Source organism: Rhinolophus sinicus, chromosome 3 (genome assembly GCF_057876585.1).
Source record: "Rhinolophus sinicus isolate RSI-liver-muscle chromosome 3, RSI-T2T, whole genome shotgun sequence".
NCBI lineage: Eukaryota > Metazoa > Chordata > Mammalia > Chiroptera > Rhinolophidae > Rhinolophus > Rhinolophus sinicus.
The window spans coordinates 40,460,232-40,477,578 of record NC_142503.1 but is presented as its reverse complement, the minus strand read 5'-3'; the positions used below and the strand labels follow the sequence as shown (position 1 = coordinate 40,477,578).

Below are 17,347 nucleotides of genomic sequence, written 5' to 3'. Positions count from 1 at the left end.
CTTAGTAAATGGCAGCTATTACTATAACTCTAGAATGTCTTACTAGTAACTCCAAATTGGTTTGAGAAATACTGTATCAATATATACCTCACTTAAATATTCTCAAAACACATTATCATAGCATTAGATCTAAGAAAAATCCTGCCACAAAGAAAGCTTGAGTACTTGATTTGAGATTTCAAGTGTCAATTAAGCACTCCTGCTGTTACCTGGGCTCTAAGGACTAGAACAGAAGCACAGGAATCAGATGCGGATCTAAGTGTAGTTTATTAGTGGCCATCCGATGACTCCCAACGACCAGTGCTCGGCTTTACAGTGAGTTCAAATACTTGGCTAGAACCTGAAAGCAGCTTCAGAAAGTCAGCATTTCCTACGTGGCCTTCGATATAGTCAGCCAGTCACCTGATAAACCTGGTTTAATAAATGTCAGGTTCACAAGAAAAAGCGAAGAGAGGGAGAAGAGAGTGAGAGTGAGCACCAGAGAGGCAGACGGAGGAAAAGAGAAAAAGAGAGACAGTGAGATGGCGGATGAGGTAGATATTCTATTGAAATATTCCCTCTGATACACTCTGGTAAAAACATGAGGATGGGAGAATAAGTGGACCCCTTATACACCAATTAGCATTTCCCAAATGTTGTTAAACATGAAATATTTTTGTTAACAACACACCTAATAACATTCTAGAACAGTATTCTGCAGAATAAGACCTTTGGAAAGCTATAAATAATATATATTATATATATATATATGATTATATACACAATATATATAATATACATAATATACATATATATTATATAGATACATATATATACATATATATACATATACATATATATTGATATTACATATATATATATATATATATATATGTAATATCAAATAGACTTGTTTCTAAAGTGTATTATTGGGGATTTTTTTTTAAATCTCACCATAGAATGTATTTGGCATTTTACTCTTATTTTTCTTCCAGCACTTAACATGCCTTGAATTACTTTATAGCTATTTGTAGGCAAGACTTATCTTCTAGAGTTCTCTGCTTGAGGTCAGGAACCCCCTGCATTAGTTAGCAGTGGGTTGTAAAGATAAGAGATACTGATGTAATAGTTACAAACAAATTGGTCATAAGCCAGTTAGCTTCTCAAGGACAATAACATTTCTTCTGCCCAGAATATCTGAGAAAGACTAGTAGATGCTGGCCATAACTTTTGTGTCCTGAACAAACATTGAGGGTGGTTGTAGTTCATTTAATTCCGATCGTTTCCTAAGAAATGCATTTCCCAACAAATGCATGTGCACATATATGCTTAAATACTCAGGGCCTTGCTTAATGCAAGGCTTATCTAATGGTTCAGTTAGGTGTAATCTCAAAGATCATTTCACCAAATTAAGAAAATAAAGCCACCCCAGGCTTTTGGAGGACCTTTGGAAGACAGTGAACTCATTGAGAAATTCAGTTCACTCTTCTATCCAAGATACTGCTTTTTGTCTTTCTAGAATTGCTTCCATACTGCATGTCTTTCAAACTTTGCTTAATTTCATCATTCTCTCTAATGATTCTGATTCTAGAGTTCCTAAGGGAATCATGATAATGTCCCAACTCCACAAGGATAAAGTGTAGCATAAAACAAACAAGAACACTTTAGTGCACTGAGTAAACTGAGAAATGTAAAATAAAACCTGCCTTCAAAAGGTAGCCAGGATACTATAATAACATCAGCTCTGCCCTGACATTAAGTCAGTGGGTCAGAACTCTCTTATCTTTGCGACTAACCACTAGTATGAACCACAACCTGCCCACATTCTATAAAAAGTGAATCACACCCAGAGAAAGACATCCTGGTCTTAGAAAAAATACTTTATTTTATAAATTTTTGGATGAGTGATTGCACTTTTATTATTATTATTAGTATTATTATTATTACTATACTACTACTACCACTACTACTATACTACTAGTAGTAGTGGTAGTAGTAGTAGTAGTATCCAAGAATAGCATAATCCCAAATGTCTAACTAGTAAGCTTCAAATGTACTGTGATTTTGATTTAACCCCTCAACTGAAATTTGAATTTCAGTTGATTTAAACTGTCAACACAGCACTAGCACAGCTGGTGATAAATGAGCTGCTAAATCAAACTGATTATTTAATATCATAATCAATGTAAGTAGTTTGATTAGTTCTGAATACTTTTTGTTTCATTTTTATTGACCAGATCTTAAATCTTTTTTAATATATAGATAAGACTGATTCAATACAACTACCAAAAAAGTGTTATTAAATGCCTCTTAATACTCGTGTCTCATTCATGCTTTCTTTGAATAGGTAACGTATAACAGGGCCTATTATCTTCCAAAACATCATTCTTCACACTAAGAAATCAAGATAATGTGTTTTTAGACATGAGGGGAAAAGTTTACAATATTACATGGAACTTTAATATTTAACTGTAAATGTCAATAAATGTAGTCATTTGTGAGCAACCCTAAGATATTTTACAAATTGATTTTGAAAATACCTTACACAAACTGTGGAGATTACTGAGACAGTGTCCACCAATTGCTATGTAATTATCACTGAGGTGACGGTGGTTCCACCAGAGGAGGGCACTTTCCACTGAGATAAGTTCCAGTGGAGCCCCTAAAGGGTCAACACATATACCTCTTTTATCACTTGGTTTTATTTTTACATAAATTTATGTGAGTTAACTTTTGGCTTCATTATCTACCTTTCCTTCTGGCCTCCACCAAGCTCAATCCTCCATCAAGCACGAAAACTCAGAGTTTTTGTCGTTAATTACCTGTGTACACCTGTTTTTACAAAGTAGAGCCTGTTGCTTGTCAGAACAGTGACAGTCCTATGTGCTTCTTGGTGATAAAACCCAGTAACTTAGACAGATACAAGGACTTTTTTTTATGGGCTGGCAGAGCTGAAAACCAGATTATGCCCTCAGCTCTAATGTATTCCTGAACCTTGAATGCCAGATTTAAAGTTTTCCGTAGGTGCCCTATTTTCCTTTCTGACTTCCACTCTATAAGTCCCATACAAAACATGACCTACAGCTGGCCTATTTCCATGACAGACACTTAACCCTAAGGCTTAGGACTGCTCTATCAAACACACACACACACACATACACACACACACACACAATCCCACCAATACCATATGACTTAGTCTTACAAAATAATTATACTCCCTGCAAGAATTCTGTACAGAAGCATATAAAATAATACCAGAAGTTTCAGAAATTAGACTCAAATGTGAAACACAAATATGCCATTAGGCTACTTGTGACCTGTTTTTCAATCCCCTGCGTCTTACTGAATGAAGCCAAGATGCAGGGGACACAGGAAAGATGAAGAGAAAATTGTTAAGCTCTTTGTACTCAACATCAGAGTGATAACAGACTAGTGTTAAAGCTCAGGCCTAGAACGCTCCACCATATTTTGACAGTGCTGGACTTTTTCTATCACTGCAACACCTGGGATTTCTGAAGACACACCTAGCTCTTTGAATAAGTCTATTGACTTTATCCAATTAAAAAAAAAAAAAAATATATATATATATATATCAATCATATGACCAAAAAAAATCATATGACCAAAAAATATATATATATCATATGACCAAACTATTTGATGACTGAAATTCCAAGAACCTGGAAACAATAATAGGATCAAGATTCTTTTCATTGTATTTAGGATCTTACTGGTCCAAAATGTTACCCTTCTTATGCATAAGCAAGTTACTTCTAGTCTGTATCTTTCATTTCTTGGTACAACTGTCCTAAAACTCTTAAGAGTTCATAATATGAAGATTCTATTTCAGAAGGTAAGTTAATTAGCAATTATTGACTGACAATCATCAGATATTCTGAGGAAAAAATATAAATTTAGAATAGGGAATTAAAAATCCTGCCTGAGTTATATAAACTGTAGGTGTAACTATGAGTCACACAGAGATGGAACTTTTTTCCTCTTTCTGCTAGCTGTGTATTTTTGTGTCAGTTGCTTATATTATAAATGCAAGGAATGTTTTTACGCCCAAAAGATCTATAGAGGCAATAAAGCTATGCATAAACAAGCTGAAGATCCTCATGCATCACCTACAAAGTTGTACTTTTAATTGCAGAATTTGTGGTTTGGTGATGATGCTAAGTAGAGGCAGCGCAGCTTGATTTTCACATCACAGGCTGAATGCTCAACTTCAGTAGGTTAAGAAAAATCAGCCTGTGATTTAGACACTGTGCAAATGCAAAGTATATGCAATTAAGAAAGAATAAATATGGAAATCCACAAGGTCATGCTCTACCAGTTCTTATCACATGTCAACACTAATAAGTTACAGAAACTATCTAAGATGCTATAATGGTGCTTCATTTAATCATTCATTTATTTAGTTGCTGCTCAAGTACTTTGTGACTGTCTACCATGTATTATGTCTATTCCACCACTTGAAAATACAATGATGAAAAACAGGCATACCTCAGTTTCTCATGGAGCACACAGATATAAGTGTTATTAAGGAAAAATACAGATGCTTGAGAGGTGTGACAGGAAAATATGATCATGGACATCAGGAAATTATTCCCTGAGGAATGATATTTGAGCAAAAATCCAAATAGTGAGTAAAAGGTAACTGAGAGTTAGTTAATTTTGAGATGACTAGAGATGGTGTGTGCCAGGCATGGAGACAGGATGTGAAGTCCTAGAAGTGGGAAATGAAAGATGAGTGTTGTTGGGACAGATAAATTTAGAGAATGGCAAAAAATGACAATGTAGATGTAGGTGACTAAGAAGCCACTGAAGGATTTTAAGCATGGATTAACAGGCTGAGATTTAGGGCTCAAAATGATTTTTTGCACACAGTGTAAAAAGTGAATTTAAGGGTGTTGAGCAAGTATCGTTGATGGAAACTCATTAGGTACTTTTACAGTCTAGTTTTGAGACTGAGGTGGTTTGAAATTAGATTGGAGTGGAGGATACACAGAGAAGTCAGATTCTAGATGGCAAAATTGGTGGGAGTGATAAGTATGATAGAGGGCCTAGGAAGGAGGAAGTGAAACAACAGGATATATGAAGATTACTCTCAGATTTTTAAATTGTGCAAATGGATAATGATGTTCATTACTAAACAGAGGAATACTGGAGAAGGGAAGGTTTAAGGGAAAAAAAATCACTAGTAAACTTTTGGACCCATTGCATTAAAGTTCTTTTGAGACAACCGAGTAGAGATATTGAAGAAGCTGTTGCATGCAAAGGTCAGAAATGGAATGGTGATACACATTTGCAAGTCACTGGCATCTGGTTGATTATTGAAGCCATGCATGCGGGATAATACTCCTAAGGAGAGAATATAGGAAAAAAATAAGAAAAATAGGACTGAATCTTGAGTTGCTGAACTATAGCCAGAGGTTGATGAGCCAGTAATCTGGAAACAATAGGAAAACCAGAATGTTGTCATGTCTTGGATGCCAATGAAGAGAGAGGTTTCTCAGAAGGAAAGAGAAGTCAAATATTATTAAATGATGCTAAGGAGTTAAGTAAAGTGATCATTAAATATGGCTGTTACATTTAATGGTAAAGAAGTCGGGACCAATTTTGTAGATATTTGAGAATATAAAGCAAGTCTAAATGGCTGAGGAGTGAATGAAAAGTGAAAAAATGGAGACTATGATTATAGACTACTCTTCTGAGAGCTCTTAAAAGAGGAATGAATGCAATACCTAAGGTGAAAGTAAGAATGATTGATATTTTTTATTGTTTTAAGTTTGGAAGTATCTGAGTTTGCTTATGAGAGAAGAATAATTTATTTTATAAATTATTTTCCCAGAAGACGTATGTTCCTGTTTGGCCTGAAAGTCATTCTTTTTAAGAAAATAGATAAAAGTATTCACTGAATCTTTTCCTCTCAGAGCATTCATCATGAGAGAAATTTATAATTCGCTTGTGTTAATGTTATGAAACTTTATTCAGGGATCAACCAAAGAAGCAAAACCAATAAGAGAGATTATATATCTATAGCTATATATTAATATAGGTAGAACATATTTATATTAAGAAATTCATTAAAAGGAATTTGCTTACTCATATGTGGGAGCCTAGCTAAGCAAGTCCAAAATCCAGAGAGCAGGCAGCAGAATGACAAGGTCATAAGCAGGCTAGAACCTCAAAGGCACAGCTGAAACTTTCATGTCCACAGGTGACAGTCACTCTTTACTCAGGGACAATTCAAGATCAGTTTTAAAGATTTTCCAACTAAGGCAAGCCTATCTAGAATAATTTCACTTTTTTATTTACTTAGACTAGAAACTTGAATTACATTTATAAAATCTCTTCACAGTAGCACCTATACTAATATTTAATAACGTGGAGAGGGACATTGATGCCACCTGGATGGTGACCTAGGTCGTTCCTGACCTCACTGTCCCCTCAAAAAATACAACAACTAACATCTACAGTAGTCCTTAGCCACAGTTTTGCTTTCCATAGCTTCAGTTTCCCCTGGTTTCAGTTACTTGTGGTCAACCGCAGTACAAAGATATTGAATGGAAAATTCTAGAAATCAAGAATTCATGAGTTTTAAGTCATGGGCCATTCTGAGTAGCATAGTGAAACCTTGCTCCATCTTAAATGGGACATGAATCACCCCTTTGTCAAGCATATCCATGTTGTATACACTAACCACCCATTAGTCACTTAGTAGCCATCTCAGTTATCAGAACAACCATTGAGATATTGCAGTGCTTGTATTTCAGTAATCTTTATTTAATAATAGCCCCAAAGTGCAAGACTAATGTTGCTGGCCATTTGAATATACCAAGTAGAAGCTGTAAAGTGCTTCCTTTAAGTGGAAAGGTATGTATGCTTAGGAAAAATCATAGTGCTACCCATGGTTTCAGGCATCCAGTGGGGTTCCTGGAACATATCCCCCATGGATAAGGGGATCTACTGTAGTCATGAATAAAATACCACTGAAAGAATCCTAGGACTCAGCAGTGAAGAGGAATTGCACTGCAGAGACCAAGATGGACAGCATTAAAAGGCTAAGAGGAATGGCAACACGCCCACTGAACTTCCCCTCCCCTGAGCAGGTCCAGCACCACATGGAAAGGTCTCCCCTGTGCCTACAGTTCCTCCAGTGGGAAAAGAGAGCCCTGTGATGATATCCAGCACCCCCTAAATTGTGAGTCACTTTGTGGGAGCCCTGTTCTGGTTTCACCCCACAGGGATTGCAGGGGAATCTGATTATGACAGAGAAGGGGTGATGGACTTCCAACAGCCAGCACTCAGATCTTGGCCAACTGGTCTCTACCTGCAAAGCCCAAGTTGTAGGCCCAATCAGTGGCTTTATTGATCTGTAGAACCAAGTCAGGGGCACATTGGGGTACAGGTATGCCTGATTTGGGTCATCAAATAAAAAGTTCTGCTGGCCCTGGAGTCTGGTTCTTATGCCCAGGCAGGAGCCTAAATCAGTCAGACCCACTGCAGAGCATGGCCCATGACCCCCAGACCCATCTGACAGGAAGACCTGGTGAGAATGTGTGGAAGTTGCATAAGCCTAGAGGCAAGCAGGCAGAGCTGACTGCCCCCAAAGCAAAGCCAGTGGCCCTGTTTGTCCAGGGAACATGGGGTGCAGGTCAGCTTGAGCCAAGAACAGAAACAAAGAGCATTAGTGGCCTTAGAGCTGCTTCTCTCACTGCACTTAAGCAGAAAAACTAATTAATAACCCCACTTACTTCTGAACACAACCTTCAGTCCACCTGACCAGGAAACCTTACCGGAGCATATGGGAAGCTGCATAGCCCATCCAACAGCCCTGCTTACAGTGGCACTAGAACAGAGAGTATAGGCCATGGCTTCCCCTGTGTGCAGAGTAAAACTAGTGGCCTCACCTGATCAGGATATTCAGTGCACACTCTTACCTGATTTGAGTCACCAAATGAGTCATGCATGGCCTGGAGCCCATCGTGATGGTTCACCAGGGCAGGGAAGATAATTCATAGCTCTACATACTGCTAAATATAGCACCCAATCCTGACCGTTTAGTAAACCTGACCAGGGAATCCAGGTGATTATTAAGCCCTTCCTACAGCCTCACTTAGGTAGGGAACAAAACCAATAGTCCTATCCAGCTATTCACAGCCAGTGGCACAACCCATCCTCCCTCCCACCCCTCCCAGCACCCACAAACCAAAACTCTGCTTGAACAGTTGCCTTACTAACAAGAGAAAAGAGAGAAGGTACAAACAAGGGAACATTGATATGAATATTGGCGGTTTGCTCAACAGTTATGTTTCAGTCCAGAAGAAAATGAGACAACATATTCAAAATATTGTAAGAAGAGAAAATACCTTTCAACCAAAAGACTGTCTACCTGGCAAAGCTGTCATTCTTAAAGGAAGGAGGGATGACCAAACAAAAGTGGAAGGAATGCATTACCCTAAAACTATAAGAAATGCCAAAGGAAATTCTTTGCATGAAATAAAATGATGCTAATTAACATCATAAAAATATAAGAAGGCAGTGTAAAACTCACTAGTAACAGTAAATGTATAGCCAATGTTGGACTCTGTGATATGGTAATGAGGTGTGTAATTCACTGACGACTCTAGTTTAAAGTTAAAAAACAATAATAATAATAATAACAATTACTACAATAATGTTTATTAGTTACACAATATAAAAAATATACAAACTGTAACATCAATAACCTAAAATGTAACAGGGAGGATAAATAAAAGTGTAAAGCTTAGGAATTCTATTGAAGTTAAGTAACTAGTTTAAGACAAAGAAGGGCATTACAGATAAACAGGTAATCCAACAAGAGGATACAACATATGTAAATATTATGCACCTATCATAGGAGCACCTAAATATATAAAGCAAATATAAACACGCCTTAAGGGAGAAATAAACAGCCCTAGAACAATAGTAGGGGGTTTTAATACCCTGCTTATATCAATAGATAGATCATCCAGACAGAAAATTAATAAGGAAACATTGGCCTTAAAGGAATGATTAGAAAATATGTCTTTAATAGATAAATACAGAACGTTTCATCCAAAAGCAGCACAATACACATTTTGTTAAGTGCAATGGAATATTCTCCAGGCTACATCACATCTTAGGCCAAAAAATAAGTCTCAATACATTTAAGAAGACTGAAATCATATAAAGCATCTTTTCTGACCGAAATAGTATGAAACTAGAAATCAAGTATATGAAATAAACTGGAAAAATAAAAAACATGTGGAGATTAAACAACATGCTATTGAACAACCATAGGATAAACAAAGAAATCAAAGGATAAATAAAAAAATACCATGAGAAAAATAAAAATGGAAATGCAACATACCAAAATCTATGGGATGCAGCAAAAGGACACCTAAGAGGGAAGTTAATAGTAATACAGGCTTACCTTAAGAATCAAGAAATATCTCAAATAAATTACCTAGCGTTACACTAAAAAGAACTAAAGGAACAAATGAAGCCCAAAATTAGAGGGAGGAAGGAAACAAAGATCAGAGTAAAAATAAAATAAACACTAAAAACAACAGTAAAAATCAATGAAATTAAGAGCTGGTTCTTTGAAAAGATAAACAAAATTGACAAACTGTTAGCTAGATTCACCAAGAAAAAAAGAGGGCTCAAAATGAAATCAGAAACAAAAGAGATGTTACTATTAATACCACAGAAATACAAAGAATTATAAAAGATGACTAGGAAAAATTATATACCAACTAATTGGACAACCTAAAAGAAATGAATAACTGCCCAGATACATACCATCTTCCAAGACTGAATCATAAAGAAATAGAAAATCTGAAAAGACCTATTTCTAATAAGGAGATTGAATCAATAATAAAAACAACAACAACAAAAAGGCCAAGACTAAATGGCTTTACTGGTAAATTCTACCAAACATTTAAAGATTTGATGCCTATCCTTTTCAAACTCTTCCAAAAATTTTAAGAGAAGGGAATGCTTTTAAATCTTTTTATGAGACCAGTGTTACCCTGATACTAAAACCAGACAAGAACAAGACTAAAAAGAACAGTACAGGCCAATATCCCCGATGAATATAGATGCAAAAATCCTCCACAAAATACTAGCAAACCAAATTCACAATATAGTAAAAGGATTATACACCATGATCAAGAGGGACTTATTCCAGTGATACAAGGACAGTTCAACATTGGCAAATTAATCAATGTGATACACATATGAACAAAACCAAGGATAAAAATCATCTGATTATCTCAATATATGCAGAAAAAGCATCTGACAAAATTCAACATTCATATATGATAAACACGCTCAAGAAAGTAGGTATAAAGGAAACATAACTCAACATAATAAAGGATATATATGATAAACCCACAGACTTTGAGAAACAATAGCAGGTTATATATGTATAATCTGTTTGAATGCAGCATGTAATTTTCAGGCCACAACTAATCACACCAAGGAACAAAGAATGGAAATTCAAATATATAGATAAACACAGGATTTAGGTGTCATAGCTTATCCTGATTAAAAAATATATATATTCTCATTTTTTTATGGAGACATAAAAATATAATTAGTTTTAGTATGTTATTTGTTTATATGACTGCAAAACCTTCTGTCCAGTGGTTTGGAGACTAGGATACAAAATGGAGCAATTAAAAACTAAACTCAGAGTCAGAAATAACTTTTAATCAAATCTTGAAACTGGTGGGCATGCAATAATAAGAGAATAGGGACTTCTAGGTGGAAGAGACATATGAGAAAACACAGAATAAAAGAATTAGAAATTCTGTCCCAGATATTTTATTATTTTATCCATTCATTCTTTCCACAAATAGTTATTGAATATCTACTATGTGATTATCCCTATGCTAAGTGTTTTTCATGTATTTGCTGAGTTTCTTTAAATCTTCCCAGTAAACTCATGAGGTTGGCACAATTAGCATCCCTAGTTTAGGGATAAGAAAATTGAAGGTCAAAGAGGATCAACAAATTGCCTAAAATCACCTAAGCAGTAAATTAGAGAGCCTGGTTTTGAACCTACAACAAATGGAACAAATTGACAATCATGAGAGAAGACATTGTAGAACCACCACTGAAAATAAATGTCAATTCTGGGAAGAAAAGTTCAATTTGGATATGAGAGAGAATACCATGCTAAAAATACATTTAAAGACTACTACTACTACTATAGATTAAAGAGGATTCAATTGTCCCTGAGGCAAGTTTTACCCCTTCTTTTTTTACCAGCTTAGTTACATATATGCCAATAAACTCTTCTTTTTTAACTTAAGCTAAATTACTTAAAGAGTCCCAAAGAATGCAAACTAATCTACTGAGTTTTAAGGTAATGGAGAAGCGTGCTTGCAAAATAACACTGTAACGGAAAGGAAGATCTGAGAGACACCATGGAGAAAGATTCACAGAACTTCAAAACAGGATGAAATTTGACAGGACAGAGGAGAACAGAGATTCCAAAAAGAAGGGAGCAAAAAACATCAGTCAGTTAGGGCAAGGTAAATACCATCTGATTGATTATATCTGTGGTAGATACAAAGGTATCAACTGAATGTGCACCTAGTATACATCAAACCTCTGTGCAAAAACTATTTAACTCCTTACTAAGCCCCTGCACCAAAGCAGCCACATTTGTCTCATTTTTAGAATTCTTTGTAGACCTCTACCACCACAGCATGGTCATGTCTTTGTTTATAATCTTGTTTTCTTCCTCTTGCATCTTTCCTCCTCTGAATGCTTCAAGGCAAAGTCAAATCCTATAATTTCTACAGAACCATCTCTAAATGTTGCCAGGTCTCCTCTTTATCTTTATTTGGGGTTTAGAAAGCACGACTTTGCATTGCTATTTTTCTTTGTATATGTAAATCCAGACACACCTAACAAACTGAAGAGTTTCTATTTTTTAAGTCCTAGGACTATAACATATATTTACTCATCAATAATCTATTAGACAGCAGAATTGAGTTCTTTATTACAGTCACTAGTAAAATAAGAACCTATCATTAAATACATGTTCATTGCACATAATTTTGTATGTTAATGATAGATTCTTATCTTACTGTCAACTGTAATTACTATGAGTGAATATACAGTTACATACAGTACGTATATTATATATATGGGTGTGTGTGTGTGTATGTGTGTGTGTGTGTGTGTGTGTGTGTGTGTGTGTTTTCAAACACATTTCAATAGTATATAAACTAAAGCATACCACTGACAAAGACCAAAGCCTGAATATAGATATCCAGCTAAAATTACTTGTATTTTACCCATGTTTATTTCTCTTATTTTAAAATTCTAAATGAAAAATTCCCTCTTGTATGAAAGGCAGTGCTATAGTTTCATGATATTCAGATAGGTAGGTGAGGCACCACTGTATTCTTCGTTATATAAGGCTTGAGTCAAGAATTCAGGCTTGGGCGCTGCCACCTCCTCGTTGGGTGACCTTAGGCAACTTATTCTCTACTACCTCAGTTTTCTTCTCACCAAAGCTCGGTAATAATAGCTCCTTCCTCATCAGGACTTTGTGAAGATTCAATAATTAATGCAGGTAAAGCCATTAAAAGAGTATACAGCACACGGAAGACCTTGATTAATGTTTCATTAATAATATTTCATCCTCATCATCATTCTCTCGGTCTCTAAGAAATACTGCAGAAGTACCAGAGCTTTAAAAAACAACTCCTGGTTCATACACAGAAAGTTACTACTTAAATCGGTACCATATTTAAATTTAAAACAATGGGTAAGGATTGAAAAAAATGTTTTCCTATGGAAAATGTATTCTTACGATATTTAATTTTTTTACCACAACAAAGTGCACACATTCTGAGAGACGTAAGCAAATGTCCCTGAGCAGTAAAGTACAGGCCTTTCTTGTGACCTGAATCACTGTGGTAAAAATAAAAGTCCTCTGAATTTTTTTCATGTAGAAGTTCCACTGATTTTCTTTCTGTTCACAAGTTATTTTCATGTTGTTATTGCTATTTTTGCAAAGAAGGAATTAAACTTTCAAGACACCTGTACTCAAATTGGTATTTATGTCTCATTCTTAGTGCTGCATTCAAAACAGAAAAATCTGTGTTTCTGTGTCAGGGTGCCATTAAAAAAACAAAAAGTTATCAGAAGGTAAGTTAATAAAAAGATAAAGACTTTTTTTATTAAGATATTCTCAGTTGCTATCAGGATGTTTTAACTCATATAGTTTAATTAATTGCAATTAACTGCGCCTGTTCATTTCAATAGCAAATTTTCACTGTCAGTTTTCACTGTTTTTAATTAAATGTATTGGGGTGACATTGGTTAATAAAATTACATAAGTTTCACGTGTACAGTTCTATAACACATCATCTATATATTGCATTGTGTGTTCACCACTCGAAGTCAAGGGTGGGGGAGGTGGAAGAGGGTAAGGGAGTTCAAATATATGGTGCTGAAAGGAGATGTTCAGTTTTTACAAAATAATTTCCCTTCATTTTCATACAGTCTCAGAACTTTCTCTAATGACAAATCTCCTCTCTCCCCCCTCAAAAAATAATGTACACTTGTTCTCTTCATAAATTTTGAAAAATTCTGAAAAGTATATTTTAATTTGTCTTAAAATTTTTATCCCATTATAAAAATATAAATTTTCATTAGAGAAATTACTATATATAAATTTTAAATGAATATAAAAATTTAAATGTTATATGGGCCTACTGTTCAGTAAGTAGTCAGCTAACATTTTTATGTACAAGGTCAGACAATTAAGTTCACGAATTCATCCTAGAAAAAGTGCTACATGCCTCATTGCTGAATATCACTATGGTCACCTTCGAAGCACTCCCCTTGGGAAGCTACGCACTGATGCCAGCACCTAGTCCACCCTTCAAAGCAATTTTGGAACTCTTTTTCTGGAATGGCCATCAGAGCTGTCATCGTACTACCCTTGATGTCCTGAATGTCATCAAAATGTCTTCCTTTCAATATTTCCTTTATCTTCAGGTAAAGAAAGAAGTTATTGGGGGCCAGATCAGATAAGTAGGGAGGGTGATCCAATACAGTTATTTGTTTACTGGCTAAAAACTCCCTCACAGACAGTGCCATGTGAGCTGGTGCATTGTCTTGATGCAGCAGCCATGAATTGTTGGCGAAAAGTTCAGGTCGTTTTTGTGTAACATTTTTATGCAGCCTTTTCAGCACTTCCAAATAGTAAACTTGGTTAACTGTTTGTCCAGTTGGTACAAATTCATAATGAATAATCCCTCTGATATCAAAAAAGGTGAGCAACATCGTTGCAACCAAGTTATTAAACTTAATTGTCAAACCTCGTACACACATATGTTTACAAATACACACATACCCTCTCACACACATGTAATCCATGCTATACAAAAGTCAGGCCAATTGTACAGAGTCTGCCCATACTATTAACACATAGTGATGTAGCCCAATTGTCACTGGGCTAGAGCATCACTGCAACAGCTAGCTTCTCAGAGCACAGGAAAGGAAAACACAGCATTTGAAAGCAACATATGGGAATCTGAATTTTTTCAAACCAATCACTAAAAATAGAATATTTTCATACTTTCCTGCCTTGGAACCAACTATCTTCAGCTTCCATTTGAAATATCTAAGTTGCTATAAAATGATGAGTGTGAGAGTTGTGCTGCAATAGATAAGCCTGTCAACTAATCATTTTTGAGAGGGGGCAGAGGGAATGTGGACTTCATTTGCTAGCAGGAATAAAATCTCACCATGATAATTTAAATAAAATCATCTATTTTCCTATCATACTTCATAGAAAATTAGCTTTTCTAATCTAAATTATGCTTTATTTTCTTGTCCTCAAATTTCTTATTTAACAGTATTTTCGAAAATATACACTTTTTTTTTCAAGTCATATTATTTTTACACAGAAAAGGTCTTGTCAAAATTAAGTAGGTTCCTGAAAGACGTTGGTCCAGAAAACAAAAAGTGCTAAGAATTCAAAAAATGAGAAGTAAAGCAATCATTAAGCAGTATTAATAGTTGTCAACACACACACACACACACGATGCTAATAAAGCTGCAAGTGCCACCACCTGACATTTTACAAAATATTTCAAAAGCTTTACCAACTAACTTATATTCATGGGTTAATTTAGTCACGTATGAAACAGTTTCTAAAAGGGTTGAATTTTACTTAGTCATGAAACATTCTTTAAACAGTACTAAATTTCTCTTTAAAAAAGAAAGACTCTTGCCAAAATCTCTTCTTTTTTCTACCAGAGAATATGACTTTCTTGAAAGACATGATTACCTGTTTCTCTGTAAGTGATTTAGACACTGTGTGGAATTACCCAATACGTGACCTTATTCAAACTTCCCACAGCACCTGCTCCCCATTTTTATGACTTGAAGGAAATAAGTAGATGATGAAGTTTTGAAGTGAAATCCTGTTCAATATTATGAGAAAGTTAAAGCAATTTGGACTACGTATAAAGATTGCTTTTTTTTTAATTTGCAATGTCTTCTGCAGATCTCAAAGATTTTTTTCAAGAGTTTCAGTGGAAAACAAAGAAAATCATTATAACCCTAAAATCAGCTCTTTAAAAAATATAAATTTCTGCTTTTTGAGATGGAAAAGAAAACTGGAAATAAAAATTGTCATGGAAAAAGCTATGTACCGTGGTGAATGAAATTTGTTTATTGACAGTCTGAATAGAATATGTCAATTGTCTGTGCACAATGCCAGATTTTGTATGAAATAACTAGGAATAATATGTTAATTTCCAAGGATTATAAATAGATGTAAAAAATACTGCAACCAATAAACTCAGAGTTTTTATAATTTCATTTTATATGGTTAGTAAAAAGTTATAGGGGAATGTTATTTTATTTTTCTGAATACAGTAAGAACAAAAATGAATTTAATTTCTCTGGATTTTTGCTCACAAATTAGAACCTAATGACTTGTGAATATTTAATTTATAAGTAATGAAATAATATGGTTCATACTATAGTTATACAGAGAAAGAACATGGACAACTTAGAGATTTAGTTTGGAATCTGGTATTACGAAACATGTAAAGGGAGCTTGTGTCATTAGCATATACAGTCACTCAGATATCAAATACATAATGCTAAGGGTGAAACATCATCATACAGGGTTAGTCCTAGCACTGTCCATACATGCAAACATACTTAGATTAAAAACAAATTCTTGTCAACTTTCTGAATGCTCATTTCCAGAAAAAAAAAACAAGCATGTTTCCAAGAATGCATGTGAAAACACTCTTCTCACTTTTGAATGTATCTCAATGTGCAAGCAAAATTTTCACTTTGAATTTGAATGTTTTGACATCATATAAACATACTTCTTTCTTTTCATGATTTCTTTTTCAGTTTAGGAAAAACCCATAATGGGAAACTTTTGATTTGAAGGAGAGAAGGACAAAAGAAAGGAGAAGAAGTGGAAGAAGACAACTTGGATATTAGTTGTTTGGAAGAAACACAGGGGAAGGGGGCATGAGAAGAGCAATTGGAAATAAAAGGTAATTATGAAATTCAAGAGCCCATGCTTATTCACCTAGCAGTCACAGGAGTCCAAGAATTAGAGTGAAGAAGGCAAGCCCTCATGTGGTTCAGAACTGTTGCTTCCACCAATACGCTGTTGGCTAAAGCAGGGCAGAAAGCCAGCTGATTTAGGGTGGAAAAATAGATGCTACCTTTTAATGGGAGGAACTGAAAGCTACATTACAACTGAGAAAGGCTATTACCAATAAGACAAGTAATAATTGTTGAATAGGCTGTGGAGAAAAAGGAACCCTCATACACTGCTGGTGGGAATGTACATTGGTACAGCCACTATAGAAAACATTATAGGGGTTCCTCAAATAATTGAGACTAGAATTACCATATGACCCAGCAATTCCTCTTCTGGGTATCTACCAAAAAAAAAAATCTGAAAACATTTATCTATAAAGAGCTATGTACCCCTGTGTTCATTGTGGCATTATTTACAGTGGCCAAGACATGGAAACAACCAAAGTGTCCTCCAACATATGATTGGATAAAGAAGATGTGGTACATATATACAATGGAATATTACTCAGCTATAAGAAAAGATGAAATACTGCCATTTGTGACACCATTGATGGCTCTTGAGATTATTGTGCTAAGCAAAATAAGTCAGAAAAGGTCAAGAACCATATGATTTCATTCCTATGTGAGATATAAAACTGAAAGTAACAAACAAACAAGACAAATAAACAAACAAAAACTCAGACACAGACAACAGTTTAGTGGTTACCAGAGGGTAACGGGGTGGTAGAAGAGGGTAAAGGGGGTCAAA

At 35.1% G+C, this 17,347-nt stretch overlaps 1 long non-coding RNA gene across 1 annotated transcript in view; it reads left to right on the top strand.

Annotated features, from left to right (window-relative positions):
• LOC141570424 (uncharacterized) overlaps positions 1-16,682 on the top strand; it is a 127,328-nt gene extending 110,646 nt beyond the window's left edge. The window contains exon 3 of the long non-coding RNA XR_012494432.2: positions 16,399-16,682. This is a non-coding gene — a long non-coding RNA (uncharacterized LOC141570424). The remainder of the gene's footprint in view (positions 1-16,398) is intronic.
• Positions 16,683-17,347: the final 665 nt, after the last annotated feature.